This window comes from Coenobita brevimanus, chromosome 28 (genome assembly GCF_032717465.1).
Source record: "Coenobita brevimanus isolate Jiangsu-jjx chromosome 28, ASM3271746v2, whole genome shotgun sequence".
In the NCBI taxonomy this organism is placed as follows: domain Eukaryota; kingdom Metazoa; phylum Arthropoda; class Malacostraca; order Decapoda; family Coenobitidae; genus Coenobita; species Coenobita brevimanus.
In genome coordinates this window covers 4,404,914-4,422,413 of record NC_136981.1, presented here as the reverse complement: position 1 = coordinate 4,422,413, position 17,500 = coordinate 4,404,914, and the positions used below count along the sequence as shown (strand labels likewise).

General features: G+C 45.2%; 1 protein-coding gene across 1 annotated transcript in view; it reads right to left on the bottom strand.

The window, feature by feature from the left end:
- LOC145394696 (protein Skeletor, isoforms B/C) overlaps positions 1-17,500 on the bottom strand; it is a 222,592-nt gene that overhangs the window by 146,745 nt on the left and 58,347 nt on the right. The window lies entirely within an intron of this gene.

Here is a 17,500-nt window from a genome sequence, read left to right as displayed (position 1 = left end):
GGGGGATGGGTGGGGGTGAGGGAGGGGTGAGGGGTGGGGGTGAGGAAAGGTTTGTGTCTTGTATTGAGCGGTTTCAGTGAATGAGAGGCGATGGGAAGGATTAGATGGGAGATGGAGGGAGGGAGGGAGGGAGGGGAGGGAGAGAAGGAAAGGTATGGAAGGAAGGCAGGAAGGGGGATAGAGGGAAAGAAGGAAGGAAGGAAACTGGAGAAAATGAAGGAAAAATGGAATGAAGAGGGATTAGATGAAGGGAATGAAGGAAGGAATGAAGGAAGGAGACTGGAGAAAAAGAAGGATAATGGAAGGAAGAAGGATCAGATGGGATAAGGAGGTTGGGCGACTGTTTCCCTCTTTCATCTCTCCTTTATTTCCTTCTAGTCACTTTCCTTCTATCATTTCTTCCATCCATCATATTTCTCCCCTCCCTCTCGCCTTCCATCTCTTCCCTCTCCTTCTTCCCTCTCGTCTCCATCCTCCTCTCCTTAGCCCCTTGACAGTTCATCTTTGACTCCCTCGCTCGCTCTCTCTCTCTCTCTCCTTTCCTTCATTCTTTTCTTTCCTTACCACCTTTTGCTTCCCCTCTCCATTCATCATCTGCTTGCCTTTCTGACACTCCACATTTTTCTCGTCTTTCCTCCTTTCCTGTCATTCTTTTCTTTTCTCCATCACTTCCTTTCCCTTCCTTCCCTTCCCCTCTTTTTTTCCGTCACTTCTATCCCTCTTCCCTCATTTCTTCCTTGTCTTCTTATACCTTCTTTCATGTCAGCATCCCCACATCTCAATAGGACCTGTAATTATGTATATTTTGGTGTACATGAGATACTGCAGCTAACAAAAATGAAATGAAACTCAAAGGTAAGAGGCGCTACACTAGTACAGGGAAAATTACATATAATATTCGTACTGTGGAACGCAGGATCAAGCTACGAATACCGGTAGTAGTTATTAGTGAAAAAATTACATTCATTTATAACAGTACCATAATAATATTTCGACACTACTACCCTCAACTAATGAAGTCTTTTTTATTGTCAGCTTAATATGTAAGCAGACGATTGTGAGATGGTCGATTAATTACAAGAACAATCTGCACTTGTGTGAGCTCATATTTCAGAATTGTAGGTGAGTGATTACACAGAAATTATCGCTTCCTTTTTCACCTCTTCAGCAAAATATCCGTGCTTGTTTTGTTTTTTCTACCAATATATTTTTCATTTCCTGTCGGTTTAATGCTGGAAGATGAGGGTGTGGTGGGAGGGGGAAAGCCTCCTTCCTTTCTATCCTTTTCTCACACACCCCGGTCAGATCTTCAGTGTCATCAATGTTTCCTAATCAGATAACCTTCATATGAGCTAATAGGATTTGTATTCTCTCTCATTACCACTATTTCCATGTATTCTTAGTTCCATGATTTTACATTTTTCTCCCACACAGATAGTCTCCCTTTCTTTCTCTCACCTCTCCTTCCATTCGTTTCCTTCCCTCCCTCCATCTCCACCTTTCTTTCCCCAATCCCTCCGTTTCCTCCCTCCCTTCATCAACTCCCCCACCTTAGCTCCCTGACAGTTCATCTTTCTCCCTCTCCTTCCCTCGTCCCTGCTTTCTTTTCTTCGCTTCCCTCGCATTATTTCTTCCTCCCTTTCCTCTCTTTTCTTACATTCCTCCACTTCTCCCGTTCTCCTTTCCTCCCTCCCTTCGTCACCTTCTCCTTACTTTCCTGATATCTCTAGCTAATCTTTCTATCACTTCCCTCACTTTCTCCTTCCCTTGTCTCTCTCCCTTCTCTTCCCTCTGTATCTCTCTTCCCCGTTCCTCCCTCCCTCCCTCCATCCATCTATCTTTCTCACCTCCTTCCCTCCCTCCCTCCATCTTTCTCTCCCTTCCTTCATCACCTCCCTCTCTTTAGCTGCCTGACAGTCCATCTTTCTCCACAACAGACCATCTCGCTCTCTCGACTCCTCAACCATCCGTCTCTCTTCGGCCCCTGATCCCACTTCGTCTCCTCGGGCCCCCTTGAGGTCTATTTCGGCTCCCTGTAGGCCGATTTCGACTCTACATTTCGAGAGGGGGTGAAGACGATTTAATTCCAGGTATTGAATCTAAACCCCCTTCTTCCTCACCTCTATAAATAGGCCTTTGATATGGATAAAGGGAGATGCTTAGGTCGGTATTATGAGGCTGTGTGTGTGTGTGTGTGTGTGTGTGTGTGTGTGTGTGTGTGTGTGTGTGTGTGTGTGTGTGTGTGTGTGTGTGTGTGTGTGTGTGTGTATACATACGCACATTATCTATCAATCAATCAGTCTATCTATCTGTATAATTCCTTTAGTCTCCTTTTCTAATCTGTTTTCATTACATTCACCACTAACCTTCTGTCTGTCTGCCTGTCTGTCTGTCTGTCTGTCTGTCTCTCTCTCTCTCTCTCTCTCTCTCTCTCTCTCTCTCTCTCACACACACACACACACACTCACGGCCGTATTAATCTCCACCTCAGGGGGATTTATTACCGCAAAACACAGACGTAATCACCAGAATCATTTTTTTTCCTTATCATTCTGGACATGGATCAGGAAGCCCGTTCTCGATTTTCACTGGTTCAAGTGGAGTAGGTCCTTGATTTATCGAATGTATTCTAAGTGGCTGTGAATTTCTTAACATCTTTACGTAAGCGATTTATTCCCTATGTTTAACTTCACTATCCTTCTTGCGTATTATAGCTGAATTCTAAAGCTATATTAAACTACATAAAAAACATAAATAGGAATACTAGGGTGTAATATGCAAAATAAAGAAGGAATACTAGGGTGTAATAAGCCACCTAAAATACGTTCCGTAAGTCGCGAACTTTGACACCTTCGCTATGATAAGGATCTTCTTTATGTACTTTATGTTATCGACACACTGTCTTATCTAGCCGCTTATAAGAGGGATGTGTGCAAGAGAGGGACGCCTTCACGTGGTGGCGCCAATATAACCAGGCGGATCCACTGTCTGGCAATACAAACGCCCCTCAAGTACTTCCATGTCCAGTGTCAGGTAGATCCACTCTGGCCATACAAACGTCCCTTAAGCACTTCCATATCCCCAGAAAGGTGGATGGTGGACTGCAGGAGAAGGGGGACCTCAGCCTGCAGTCCACCGAGTTCACGTGTCAGATGAGCAACGCCACAACAAGAAATAGGAGATTTTTTCAATTTTATAAGGTTAAAATTGTCTTCATTAACCCCTTCACCGCGAGACCTCTTCCCTAAGCTGAATAAAATCGTCTGGTGGCTGTGAGAATAATGTTTTTTTTAAGTGGTTTGTGAATTTGATGTGGGTCCCAGGAATAGGGTAATGATGATGATGATGATGATGATAATGAAAGTGGGAATCAATCTCTCTCTCTCTCTCTCTCTCTCTCTCTCTCTCTCTCTCTCTCTCTCTCTCTCTCTCTCTTTCTCTCTCTCGTCAATGCCATTATGGTTACTAAGAGGATCAAGCAGCGGTTAGCCATATTACCCGAGTCTTAGTCTATAGTTCCCCCTCTTCCTCTCATCTCATCCCCTCCGTCTCTCCTTCCCTCTTCTCCTCTCCTCTCTCCTCTCTTCCCTTCCCCTCCTTCTCTCCTTCCCTCTTCTCCACTCCTCTCTCCGGTCTTCCCTTCCTTTCCTTTCTTGGTGCGTCGTTCACTCCTGTTCTTTCCTTTTTTTACTCCTCATCTCAACGCCTTTTCCTCTCTTTCCTTTACCTCTCTTCCTCTCCGTTCTCCTCTTCTGTATCTTCTATTTCACTTCCCTCCCCTCCTCCTCCTCTCAATTTCACTTCCCTCTTTTCTTACCTCTGTTTCTTTTTCCTCCCTACCTCTTCCTTCCCCTACTCCTAATACTAGAATCTTAAGGTATATTTCTCCCCCCTCTTTCTTCTTCCTATTCCTTCCTTTCCCTTCCCCTCCCCTCCCTACCCCACCCCTCCCCACCCCACCCCTCACCTCCAATCTCCTCCCCTGCCCTTCTCTCTTCTCCACTTTCCACCCCTCCTCGCCGGAAGATTTTATTCAGATTGCTAGAGGTCAGAATTATTCAAGTCTTGAGAGAGACAGCCCTAGCATGTATTCAGTATGGACGGTGGGTGTTAGTACCGAAGTGGTGACATGTAGAGGTGTATGGTATGTAGGAGGAGTGCTGGGCCTTACGAGCAGGCTGTGAAGCCTATGTCCAGAGTCGGACACACACACACACACACACACACACACACACACACACACACACACACACACACACACACACACACACACACACACACACACACACACACACACACACACACACACACACACACACACACACACACACACACACACACACACACACACACACACACACACACACACACACACACACACACACACACACACACACACACACACACACACACACACACACACACACACACACACACACACACACACACACACACACACACACACACACACACACACACACACACACACACACACACACACACACACACACACACACACACACACACACACACACACACACACACACACACACACACACACACACACACACACACACACACACACACACACACACACACACACACACACACACACACACACACACACACACACACACACACACACACACACACACACACACACACACACACACACACACACACACACACACACACACACACACACACACACACACACACACACACACACACACACACACACACACACACACACACACACACACACACACACACACACACACACACACACACACACACACACACACACACACACACACACACACACACACACACACACACACACACACACACACACACACACACACACACGATGAAGACAATACTACGACTCTACATCCTTTCCATAGCATTTCTTCGTGACCAACTCTTTTCATCCAAACTGGGCCTAGATTTTCGTCATTTCGAAGCTTATTTCACTAAGATTAATAGCTGAAGAAGACAATACTACTGCTCTACATCCTTTTCATAGCATTTCCTCGTGACTAATATCATATTCGAGTGGTTATCTATTGTTACAACTCAGCATTCAAGATGGAGAGATGGCAATTTTAGGCCAAGTTAGAGTAAAATGAGCACAGAGCAGCTACCAAGGAATCGATATTAAGCTTCATGCCAACCCAATAAAGCTTTACCATAACGGAAATTCTTTATGCTGAGATCTATATAAGTTGACTGAGGAGGCGATTTTAACGGTACTTCCCCACTGAAGCTTACTAATTCTTATTGCTGTGAGTCCAGTGGCATGATGATGATGATGATGATGATGAGGAGGAGGAGGAGGAGGAGGAGGAAGAGTAGGAGGAGGAGCAGGAGGAGGACTGTGGTAAAGGTGATGACATTTATGTGGATAGTGATGATGAGAAGGAGATGGAGGATTGTGGTATGATGATGATGATGATGATGATGATGATGATGACGAAGAGAAGAAGGAGGAGGAAGAGGAGGAGGAGAAGAAGGAAGAGGAAGAGGAGGAGAAGAAGGAGAGGGATTGTGGTAAAGATGATGATGATGATGATGATGATGATGATGAAGGGCGCCGTCGAGGAGGAGGAGGAGAAAGAGGAGGAGGACAGTGATCAAGATGATGATGATGATGACGATGATGATGATAAGCAAACGACTCAATAAATGGCACCAACCCTAAATCTTCTTTACCCTCAGCAACTACTACAAAAATGACAGTCAGTAGTTTGGTGAAGTGGGGAGGGGGGGGAGGGGCAGGCCTTGTTCTCCCCTCGCCATTTCAATTTACAGATTGCTGCCTCTAGGTTTACAACAGCATCTCCCAGTAGACTCATTCTGGAGATCATGTTGAGGAGACCGCATTCCAAAACCCGTGTGGGGAGAGGATGGTGAGGGACAGACATAAACCACTGAATAGAAAGGGAGAGACTTGAACCACTGAATAGAAAGGGAGACAAAAACCACTGATTGGAAAGGGGGTGACATAAACCACTGAATAGAAAGGGAGAGACTTGAACCACTGAAGAGAAAGGGAGAGACATAAACCACTGAATGCAAAGGGAGACTTAAACCACTGAATAGAAAGGGAGAGACTTAAACCACTGAATGGAAAGGGAGAGACAAAAACCACTGACTGGAAAGGGAGAGACTTGAACCACTGATTAGAAAGGGAGAGACTTAAACCACTGAAGAGAAAGGGAGAGGCTTAAACCACTGAAGAGAAAGGGAGAGGCTTAAACCACTGAAGAGAAAGGGAGAGGCTTAAACCACTGAAGAGAAAGGGAGAGACTTAAACCACTGAATGCAAAGAGAGAGACGTAAACCACTGAAGAGAAAGGGAGAGACTTAAACCACTAAATAGAAAGGGAGAGACTTAAACCACTGAATAGAAAGGGAGAGACATAAACCAGTGAATGCAAAGGGAGAGATCTAAACCATTTCAGTCCAAGAGTGTCTTTTCCATTATGATCCTAGCCGTATTTTTTTTTTTCATTTTTCAGTTTTGCTCTCACCAGACGATTTCATTCACCTTAAGAAATTATATCCAATTTCTCCAGTTCCTAAAATTTCCCCTAAAATTAATTACACGTCCAGTAATTAGCAAGCAGGTGATATAATACATCAATTAGTCAAGGGGACAGGAGTGAAGGGAATGGAGATGAAATTGAGATGGCTGAGAGAAAGAGAGGAAGAACTGGGAAGAAGATTTTAAAAGAGGTGAAGAGCTGGGGGAGGAACAGAGGAGTGACGAGGAAAAGGAGGGTTGAGAGGGGGTGAGGGGGAGGAAGGAAACGGGAAGGGGAGAAGACGGGGTGAGGAGGGAAGGAAGAACACTAGGACAGGGGGGGGAATGTGGAAAAGGGAGTGGAGGGGAGGAGGGGGAGAGGGGGAGAAGGGAAGAAGGGGAGAGACTGAAGAGCTCCGTAACACCAGGCTTTCGACCTCATAATTGGTGTAAAGTTTGGAGGGGAGAGACAATCCGCTTAGTGAGAGAGAGAGAGAGAGAGAGAGAGAGAGAGAGAGAGAGAGAGAGAGAGAGAGAGACCTGGGAGATGTTCAGTAATATGAGTTAAGAAGATGCAGACCAAGAATCTGTTGATCTAAGGTGACTCCATCAACCCTCTCAGTCTCTTATACTCACTACCTTTGAAATAAAATCGTCTGGAGTCAGCTAGGAGGGATTTTCCGACCACGAGAGGGTTAAAGGAAGAAGGAATAGAGAAAGAACATGACATAACAAAACCTGAACATTCTGGAACACAAAAACTTAAACACACTTCCTTATCCCTTCATCCAATTTCTTCTCCTTTCTTCTTCCTCTTTCCTCTTCCCTCCCTTCTTCGTTTCCTGCTATACCCCCCCCTTCCCTTCTCCTCCCTCCCTTTTCCCCTCCCCTTCCCCTTTCCCTGAACCCCACAGCCATTAAAATACATCACAGTGGAACAACACAAACCCACATCTCAAGCTGAATATGTGGGGAGGAGGGGAAGAGGGTGGGGGAGGGGAGGAGGAGGGGGTACAATTAGCGGAGGTACAGAGTCAGCGATCTCTCTCTCTCTCTCTCTCTCTCTCTCTCTCTCTCTCTCTCTCTCTCTCTCTCTCTCTCTCTCTCTCTCTCTCTCTCTCTCTCTCTCTCTCTCTCTCTCTCTCTCTCTCTCTCTCTCTCTCTCTCTCTCCAGTTCATTAGCATTCTCATACCTTCTATTTTTTTCCTCTTCCCTTCTACTCTCTCCGTCCATTGCCTAATTAACAACCCCTCCATCAACATCATCATCGTCATCATCATCATCATCATCATCATCATCATCATCATCATCATTATTATCTCCCACCAATGATGCTGGAGGATGTTATGTATTCACCCCTGTTTGTTAGTTAGCTTGATCGTCCACAAGATATCTAAAAAAGTAATTAATGGATTTCAATTAATTTTTGTGGATATGTGGTTCTTGTGCCAAGGAAGAGTTGGTGAAATTTTGGTGGTGATCTGAGCTGTCTGGTATAGGCTTTGGCGGAGGTATGCACTCTTTGAATGGTCCTTATTATTATTATTATTATTATTATTGTTGTTGTTGTTGTTGTGGTTGTTGTTATTGTTGTTGTTCTTTTTTCTTCTCCTTCTTCTTTTTCTTCTTCCTCTTCTTCTTCCTCTTCTTCTTCTTCGTCTTCTTCTTCTTCTTCTTCTTCTTCTTCTTATTCTTCTTCTTATTCTTATTCTTCTTCTTCTTCTTCTTCTTCTTCTTATTATTATTATTAACTGAAGGCTATATCTAATTCCACCAGCTCCAAACAGTTCTCTCCCGACTTTTACAGCATCAAGTGGTGGTAACAGCAATAAATACAGAGTCGTTACTGTACTAAAGGGGTTTTATTTGAGTTTATTCTTAGTACCTCCACACAACTTTATTCAGCTTTGGGACGGTATTCGGGTGGGAAACTTACCAATACACTGCTTGACTGGTTTACGTATGATTCTATTCCGTCACTATATTCTCGTGTGTTATTCTGGTTTATGATTCTCCTCTTTTACTATATTCTCGTGTGTTACGCTGGTTTACGTATGATTCTATTCCGTCACTATATTCTCGTGGGTTATTCTGTTTACTTATCATTCTACTCCTTTACTATTTTCTTGCTTGTTATTCATACAATCTATATCGACATTAAATATATTTGTAAAAAGCAAAAAGAGGATATTAATGGGTAGTCTGGAAAATAAATCGTTAAGGAAGAGTCGATACGGGCCTTGAAATGACTATACTCCTTTCACCTTAACTTGGCCTAGAATTTTCGTCCTTTTGCAGCTTAAATCACCTACCTCTTTGGCAGAATATGACCTACGACTCTGCATCCTCACCACACCACTTCTTCGTGACTAGCATCCTATTCTGGCGTTAATCCATAGTTACAACTTTGCATTCAAGATGGAGAGATAATTTTAGACCAAGTTAGAGTACAAATGTTATAGCAGTGAATGGGTTTATGAAGAGAGGAAGCTGCCTAACACCATTTCCTTACCGATTAATTTTTGGATACGGCTGGCTAGTGTCGTTTAGTACGATATTTAGGCAGAGTATGTTGATGTTAGAATGAATGGTTTAAGTAACACGGAAGAGGGTGGCAAATTGTAATATGCAAAATAAACCGCCTAGGAAGAGGTATTAGGAAGCTTCCTTAACCGACGGGAATACGAGGCTGTAACTTTATTATCCTGTCCTAAACTTGTCCATGTCTGCGTATCAGTCCCGGTAGAGTGAAAGCTAGAACTATCCCTTCCCCACGCTGGCGAAGTGCGAATGAAGAAGGGGTGCTTGTAGTAATATATATGTATGGGAAAGCTGAATCTGGGTTTCTAAATGTCCACCAGGGCTTGGAGGTCGAACCCTGGATTGTAGGTACACGCAGATCAGAAGAACACGCCTCCATCTAACCACCGTACCTCCCTAAATGTTTCTTTTTTCGATACTCCTCTGTTTCTTTTCAATATCTTCATTCATCCCTTTGCTATTATCATTTCCCTCTCCTTCTTCCTTCTCTACCTTCATTTCTCTTCCCTTTCTACCTGCCTTCCGTCCTCTTCCTCCTTTTCCTTGCTTTCCCATTCCTTCCTTACTTTACCCTAACCTATCCCATCCTACCCATCCCTTACCTTCCTTCTCCCTCATTCTTCCTATCCTCCGTCCCTACCTACCTTCATCTTCCTCCATCCCTTTTACCTCTACCTCCCTTCACTCCTCCTTCACCGTATCCCCCTTCCCTCCCTCCCTCACTCTTCTCTTTCACCTAGGCTACCTCCTTCTCCCCTTCCCCCCCCCCTCCCCACCGTTCCCTCCGCACCTCGTTCAGTGTATTACCTTGTTTCCTCCCTTCCTACCTCCCTCCCCCCTCCCTGCCCCCCTCAGCACCCCTCTCTTCCCTCTCCCCTCCTCCCCCCCACCGCGGCTTCCCTCATTAACTAATGTCGCTCGTAAAACGTCCTGTAAATCAAAGCCGAACACCCGAAGGAGGGGAGGGAGGGAAAGGGGTTGAGAGAGAGAGAGAGAGAGAGAGAGAGAGAGAGAGAGAGAGAGAGAGACAGACAGACAGACAGACAGACAGAGACTGAGACAGAGAGAGACAGAGAGAATTTTACTCACCACTGAAAAGACTGGAATTTGAGAAGAAAGACACAACCTTCAATAACCCCTTCGCTTTTTCATTAACTTTAAATTTCTCACAGCACTTCTTCGTGACTAGCACCATAATCTTTTACTACTCTCCTCTTGCAGCTAAGCATTCAAGACGGGGACTGGCTGATTTTCGAAAGATTTTTTTTTTTGACTATCATTATTATATTTGACGATTTCATTCAACAATTCATTCAGTTCGAAAAATCTCTCTCCATGTGTATAAAATCGTCCGGAGGTGGTAGTAGTAGTAGTAGTAGTAGTAGTAGTAGAAATAGTAGTAGTGGTGGTGACGGCGGCGGTGGTGGTGGTGGTGGTAGTAATAATAGTAATAGTGGTACAGGTGGTAGTGGTGGTAGTAGTAGTAGTAACAGTAGTAGTAGTAGCAGTAGTAGTATAGAAGTAATAGTAGTAGTGGTAGTAGTAGTAGTAGCAGCAGCCCATGGTTCATCTGAAACGTGAACCCGGTGGACTGCAGAATGAAGCTGCCTCTCTACTGCAACCCACCTTCCTTTTAGGGAATAGAGAAGGTACTGGAGGACGTGTGTATACCATGGCAGCTCCACCGCCTGGCCATATCAGTGCCACCAAGTAAAGGCGTCCCTCACCAGCAAGAGTAAAACAAGAGTACATAATCGGAATTAGGGGGCTTAAAAGTTTACGGAATCCACACGCCATGTTTCACTGAGCTTTTTCACCAGGAGAACTTATTACTGTTATTATTTTTATTATTATTATTATTATTATTATTATTATTATTTTTCCCTCAGCTATCTCCAAACTGTCTTACTCAGCCTCAGAGATTTCTTTCCCTCACCTATTTTTCGCTTCAGTTCTTCTCCCCACTCTATCCTTCCTCCCCTTTCCTATTTCATACTTCAGTCCCCCTCCTCCTCCACTACCACACCTCTCCCTTCACCTCTCTATCCTTCCCCTTCACACCTCTCCTTCCTTACCCCCACCCATTTCTAAATCCAGCCCCCCTCCCTCCCCACTGCCTTACATCTCCCGCTTCTCTTCCTTCTCACACCTCCTCTTCCTTCCCTCTCCCAATACTTACTTCAGTCCCCCCCCCTCTATCCTCGCTATAGTACCTCTTCCCTAATTCTTTTTCTCGTGTTCTCCTTGCCTTCTCCTCCTCCTCCTCCTCCTCCTCCTCCTTCTCCTTCTCCATTTCCCCCTCCTCCCTCCTCCTCCCTTATCGTTCATTTCCCTCCCCTTCCTCTTCCTCCCTCCCTTCTCATTCCCCCTCCCCTCCTTTTCTCTTCCTCTGTCTTCTTTCCCTCATTTTCTTTCCTCTATTTTTCTTCCCACTCCCCTCCTCCCCTTCTCCCCCCACCCATTTCTCACTCCAGTACCCCTCCTCCTCCTCCACCACATCCCTCCCATCTCTCCACTCTCATTCGTCTCCCCTCTGCCCCCGACCTCCCCCACCCCCACCCCCTCTCTACTCTCACTTGCCTCCCCCCCCCGTAATCGAAGACCCCCTGCCGGAAGTGGTGTTATTAGTGCCCCGAGTCGGTGTTTGCCGGCGGAAATAGCGTTCAAGAGCACCCCCCTCTTCGCACACCCCCACCCCACCCATTCTCCCCCTCGCATCCCCCACCCCACCCAGTCTCCCCCCCCTTTCCTCCAGATCCCTTCCCTCCCCTCCCCTAACCTACCTCAGATCCCCTCCCTTCTCCTCCCCTCCTTCCCCTCGTATTCTACCCATTACCTCCTTCGCTTCGTCTACTCATTCTTCCCCCCTTCATCCTGCTCGCTCACTTCTTCCCCCACCTCTTCACCCCTCCCTCCCTATTTTCGCTCTCTTTCCCTTCCCTCCCTATTTTCCCTTTCCATCTCTTCCCTCCCTATTTTCCCTCTCTTTCCCTTTCCTCCCTATTTTCCCTCTCTTTCCTTTCCCTCCCAATTTTCCCTCTCTTTCCCTTCCCTCCTAATATTCCCTGTCTTTCTTTTCCCTCCCTATTTTCCCTCTTTCTCTTCCCTTCCTATTTTCCCTCTATTTTCTTTCCCTCCCTATTTTCCCTCTCTTTCCTTTCCCTCCCTATTTTCCCTCTCTTTACCTTCTCTCCCTATATTCCCTCTCTTTCCCTTCCCTCTCTATTTTACCTCTCCTTCCCTCCTCTCCCCCTTCCCTCGTTTTTTCTTCACTCTCAAACACATTCGTCCTTTCACTCCATTTTCTTCCATACCTTTCCGCTCCACACAATCCCAATTCTTTATTTCCTTTTTTATCTAGACCTTCCCTCCCTCCCTCCTTAGCTCCCCCCTCCCCTCCCCTCCCCTCCCTCCCCCCATCATCCCAGTTACTCTGTCCTCTATTCCTGTCTTCTCCTCCCTCTTTCCTTCCCTCTACTCCTTCCCTTCTTCTTATTCCCTTTATAGTAACTTTCTTCACCATCTCCCTATTAAGTTCCCCCTTCCCACTTCTCGTCTTCTCCCTCTTTCCTCCCCTACATTCTTCCCCTTTCCCTCCTCCCTGTCTCTCTTTTCTTTTCGCTCTCCCCTCCCTCAGATTTTTCTTTCCTTTCCCCTCTTTCCCCCTTCTTCCTTCTTCCCTCCCTCCTCCCCATTTTTCCACTTCTCTCTCCTCCCCGTCTTTCTCCTTCGATTCTCCCCTCCCTTAGATTCTTTCTTTCCTTTCCCCTCTTTCCCTTCTCTTCCCTTCCCTTCCTTCCTTTATATAGCTTTCACCTTCTCCCCAATACCACTTGACGAAGGAAGAATGGATGGAGGAAAGGGGGATGGAATGAAGGAAAACAGGGAAAGAATTCGTAACTGAAAGATGGAAGGAAAGAGAGAAAGAAGGAAAAAACGAAGGAAGGAAGGAAGGAAGGAAGAATGAAAGTCAGAATGAGAAGAAAAATGGAAGGAATGTAGGAATGAATGAATGAATGAAAGAAGAATGGAATGAAAGATGGATGGATGGAAGGATGGATGAACAGATAGATGTAACAAAAGAAGAAAGGAAAGAAGAGAAAATTAAAGAAGGAAAGATGAAAGATTTTAGGCCAAACAGAAGAAAAATAAAGAATGTAACGAAAGAATGGAAAAAATAAACTAATGAATGTATGAAGGAGAGGAAACAAGGAAGGATGGATGGATGGAAGGAAGAAGGGAGAGAAGGAAGACAGGAAAGAATGGGGGGATGAATGAAAAGGGAAGGATAGGACAAACGGATAGGGAAAGAAAGAAAAAAACAAGAGGCTGAAAATATAAAGAAAGAAAGAAAGAGGGAAAATGGAAGGAAGGAAGTAATAAAGGAAGGAAGGAAGGAGGGAGAGAAAGGAGAGAAAGAGAGAAAAAAATGTCATAAACAAGAAAGAAGGAATAAACCAGTGTAAACAGAAATAAATTGATAAGGAATGTGTGTGTGTGTGTGTGTGTGTGTGTGTGTGTGTGTGTGTGTGTGTGTGTGTGTGTGTGTGTGTGTGTGTGTGTGTGTGTGTGTGTGTGTGTGTGTGTGTGTGTGTGTGTGTGTGTGTGTGTGTGGCCATAGTGACATATTAACACAGCTAAAGTGATGACAGTCCTAAGCTTCCCGGACAGCCTACTAAGTCCCCCCTTCTCTCTCTCTCTCTCTCTCTCTCTCTCTCTCTCTCTCTCTCTCTCTCAACCATTTTAATATTCAGATCACTTTTTCTGTGTGTGACATCTGCCACTTCAAACCATATGAACCATCACTGTTTTTTTATATTTCTATTTACGAATAAACTAGCCAAGTATTATTCTCTCTCTCTCTCTCTCTTTCTCTCTCTCTCTCTCTCTCTCTCTCCTTATATTCCTTTCTTTTGCATTCTTTCTCGTCATGGCGTAGTTTTACAAAGAATACAGCAATAAGAAGTAATTATAACTCTTAGACCAGGCAAGAATATTTATAAGAAACTGACCTAGATGAAAGATTAAGTCGTTCCTCAGGTTTTTAGGGGGAAATCCTCACTCTTTTCTCTACCCATGCCCTCCATTCTCTCCTCCCTCCCCCATTCTTCCCCTCTTCAATCCCTGTTCCTCTCCCCTCATCCTCTCCCATTACTTTCTCCCACCACTCCCAGCCCACCTCTCCCCTTCCTTCCAGTATTACCCCATTCCCTCTCTCCTTCCCTGCTTTTCAACCCATTCCTTCCACTCGCCCATCACTCCCCCATTCCCTTTCCATCTCTCCCTTTTCCCTATCCCCCCCTCTTTCTCCCTCTTTCCCCTATCCCCCTCTCTCCTCTTTTCCTACCCACCTCTCTCTCTCCTTTCCCTATCCACCCTCTCTCTCCAACTTTCCCCTATCCCCCTTTCTCCTCTTTTCCTACCCACCTCTCTCTCTCCCTTTCCCCCCTCTCTCTCTCCCCCTTTCCCCCCTCTCTCTCCCCCTTTCCCCCCTCTCTCTCTCCCCTTTTCCCCCTCTCTCTCCCCCTTTCCCCCCTCTCTCTCCCCTTCTCCCCCACTTAGTCGGGCCACAAATACCATTAAACAAGTGGGAACCCGGCACAAAGGAACACCTAATAGGCTTTTAACGACTTCATTGATCAACTTATTATTATTTGTAAGACCTAACTCCCGCCGCGGCAAGGAGAGAGAGAGAGAGAGAGAGAGAGAGAGAGAGAGAGAGAGATGGGAGGGGAAGGCGTAGAGATAAAATTAAAGAGAATATGTAAAGACGAGTCCTGAGGAAAGACTGATGTGGAGACTAGAATACGTGGCTTCCAATGGAAACGGAGAGAGAGAGAGAGAGAGAGAGAGAGAGAGAGAGAGAGAGAGAGTAAAGTTGGCTGGTTTCTCGAGTGTGATCGAGGGGGGAAGGGAGGTAAGGAGGGAGGAAACTCAAGTCATTCTTTTCTCCCTACTCTGTTCCTTCATTTCCACTCCCTCCTTCCCTCCCTTTCGCCAATCCAAGTCACCCTACCTCATACACAGCCTTTGGCAAAAGTCGCTTTACACTGTCTAGAATCTGTAATTAAGGCAGGCAGTTAACTTTTTTCCGTCCCAGCCTTTAATACCAAGCACAACAGTCAAATTTACATCCAGGTCCCTTATTTGTACTGCTGGATGTTCAGGGACAAGGGGTAAATAATTTCTGTCCAAGAGTCTGACCGGTCGGAAAACTAGAACTCGGGTCCTTTCAGTAATGGGCTGGATGTGCTAACCAATACACCACCAAATTCCCCTGGTAGGATCGTAATTTCGCTTCATGAGTTCAGAACCTAATTTAAGCTACCTGTACTCTGTTCACTCTAACTAGGCAGAGATTTTCGTCCTGTTGCAGTTTATATCCCCCAGCTTCGTGGCAGTATAAATCAGTGCTGTGGCTCGACATCCATCCCATAGCAGCTGGCACCGTATTCTAGTGTTAATCGCTTGTCAAAACTCTGAATTCAAGAAGGAGAGATGGCAATTTTAGTTAAAGCGAACATGGTTTTCAGAAATGGGTAGTAAATGATTGGGTATTTTTTCTTCACATAATTCTAATTCTCAAACTTTAAATAAGAAAATGAAAATAAAAATGCCGATCAGTTGACTCCAGCACATCTTTGGCCTACAAAAGAATGTTCAAAGTGGAAATTTAGTTACAGCCATTATTAACCTCTTCACTACCATGGTGTTCTAATCACACACACACACACACACACACACACAAAAGTGCGCGCAGGCAATAATAATAATAACATAGAAAAGACGCCCTGGGATTGAGCAGCACCATAATTCCAAGCCTGATCGCAAACACTTCAGAAAACCGATAAACAAACCAGAGATCCGGGAACAGCCGAAGGAAAGTGAAAGGAGGAGGAGGAGGAGGAGGAGGAGGGAAAAAAGGAAGGAAGGAAAGAAGGAAGGCCAGGAATGAATGATGGTTAACAGAGGAAGAATGAGGGTAAAAATGAAGGAAAAATGAGCAAGGGGGAATACGAGGAAGAGGGGAAATGAGGAAGAGGGGAAAAGAAGAGAGAAGAAACTGTTTAAAAGATGGAGGGAAGGTCAGAGGAGGAGGATGTGGGACGACGGAAGTGGACGAGAGAGAGAGAGAAAGAAAGAGAGAGAGAGAGAGAGAGGTGGGATGGAGAAATATCATAATAGGCAGAGGCAGGAAAAGATGTATGGCGTAGTGGGTCGCTCGACTGACTCTCTCTCTCTCTCTCTCTCTCTCTCTCTGTAGTTTTTTTCTTCTTCCTCCTATCTTCCTCTTGTTCATCTTTCAACTTCTCATCCTCTCTTTCCTTCTCCTACTCCTACTTATTCCTTTTACTTATACCATTATCTTCTACCCTCACTTTTCCTCTTACCTCCTCCTCCTCCTCCTTCTTTTCTTCTTCTTCTTCTTCTTCTTCCTCCTCCTCCTCCTCCTCCTCCTTTTCTTCTTCTTCTTCTTCTTCTTCTTCTTCCTCCTCCTCCTCCTCCTCCTCCCTCCTCCTCCCTCAGCAGCCACTCTCCTCTCTCCCTTATTGTAGTCACGTCCACTTATCCGCCCTCTCTTCCCCTTCTCTCTCTCTCTCTCTCTCTCTCTCTCTCTCTCCATTCTTTTTTCTTATACTCTTCCCTCCTTCCTTCCTTCCTCTCTCTCTTCCTTCCTTCCTTCCCTCCTAGACCCACCTTCCTTCACTTTTTCATTTTTTTCCTTCATTTCGTATATCTTTTTCTTCCTTATTACTTTCCCATTTTCCTCCTTATTTATTACCGTAGGCTTTCTCCATCTTTTTCTCTCCTCCTCAATATCGTTTTTACTCTTTCTCGCTTTTTTCTCTCTCCTTCCTCCCCCCACACTCCCAGCTCAGCCCTTCTCACCTCTTCCTTTCTTTTCATTTTTCCCCTCTCCTTCCTTCCTTCATTCATTCATTCCTTCTTTCCATTCTTCCATTCCTTCTTCCTTTCTTTCTTTCTTCCTTCTTTCCGTTCGTCTTTCCTTTTGTTTGTTTGCTTGTTTCTTGCTTTCTCCCTCCCTCTCTTCCTTCCTTCAAAGCATACAACTCTCTTCGTTCCTTTCTTTACTTTTACCCCTAATATCTTCCTTCCTTCCTTCCTTCCTCGAGTCATTCCCTTTCTCCTTCCCTTCTCCCTACTTTCCATCTTTCTTTCCATCCGTCCTTTCTTCCTTCTCTCCTTCCTACCTTCTTCCCAAACTCTTTCCTTTCTTACGAGACTCCTTCCTTCCTTCCTTCCTTCCTTCCTACCTTCTTCCCAGACTCTTTCCTTTCTTACGAGACTCCTTCCTTCCTTCCTTCCTTGCCTCCTTCCTTCCTTCCTTCTTTCCTCCTTCCCTCCTCTCTCCTCATTGACTGTTCTTTACAAAACCATATAACAAAAAATATTCTTCTTTTTTAATG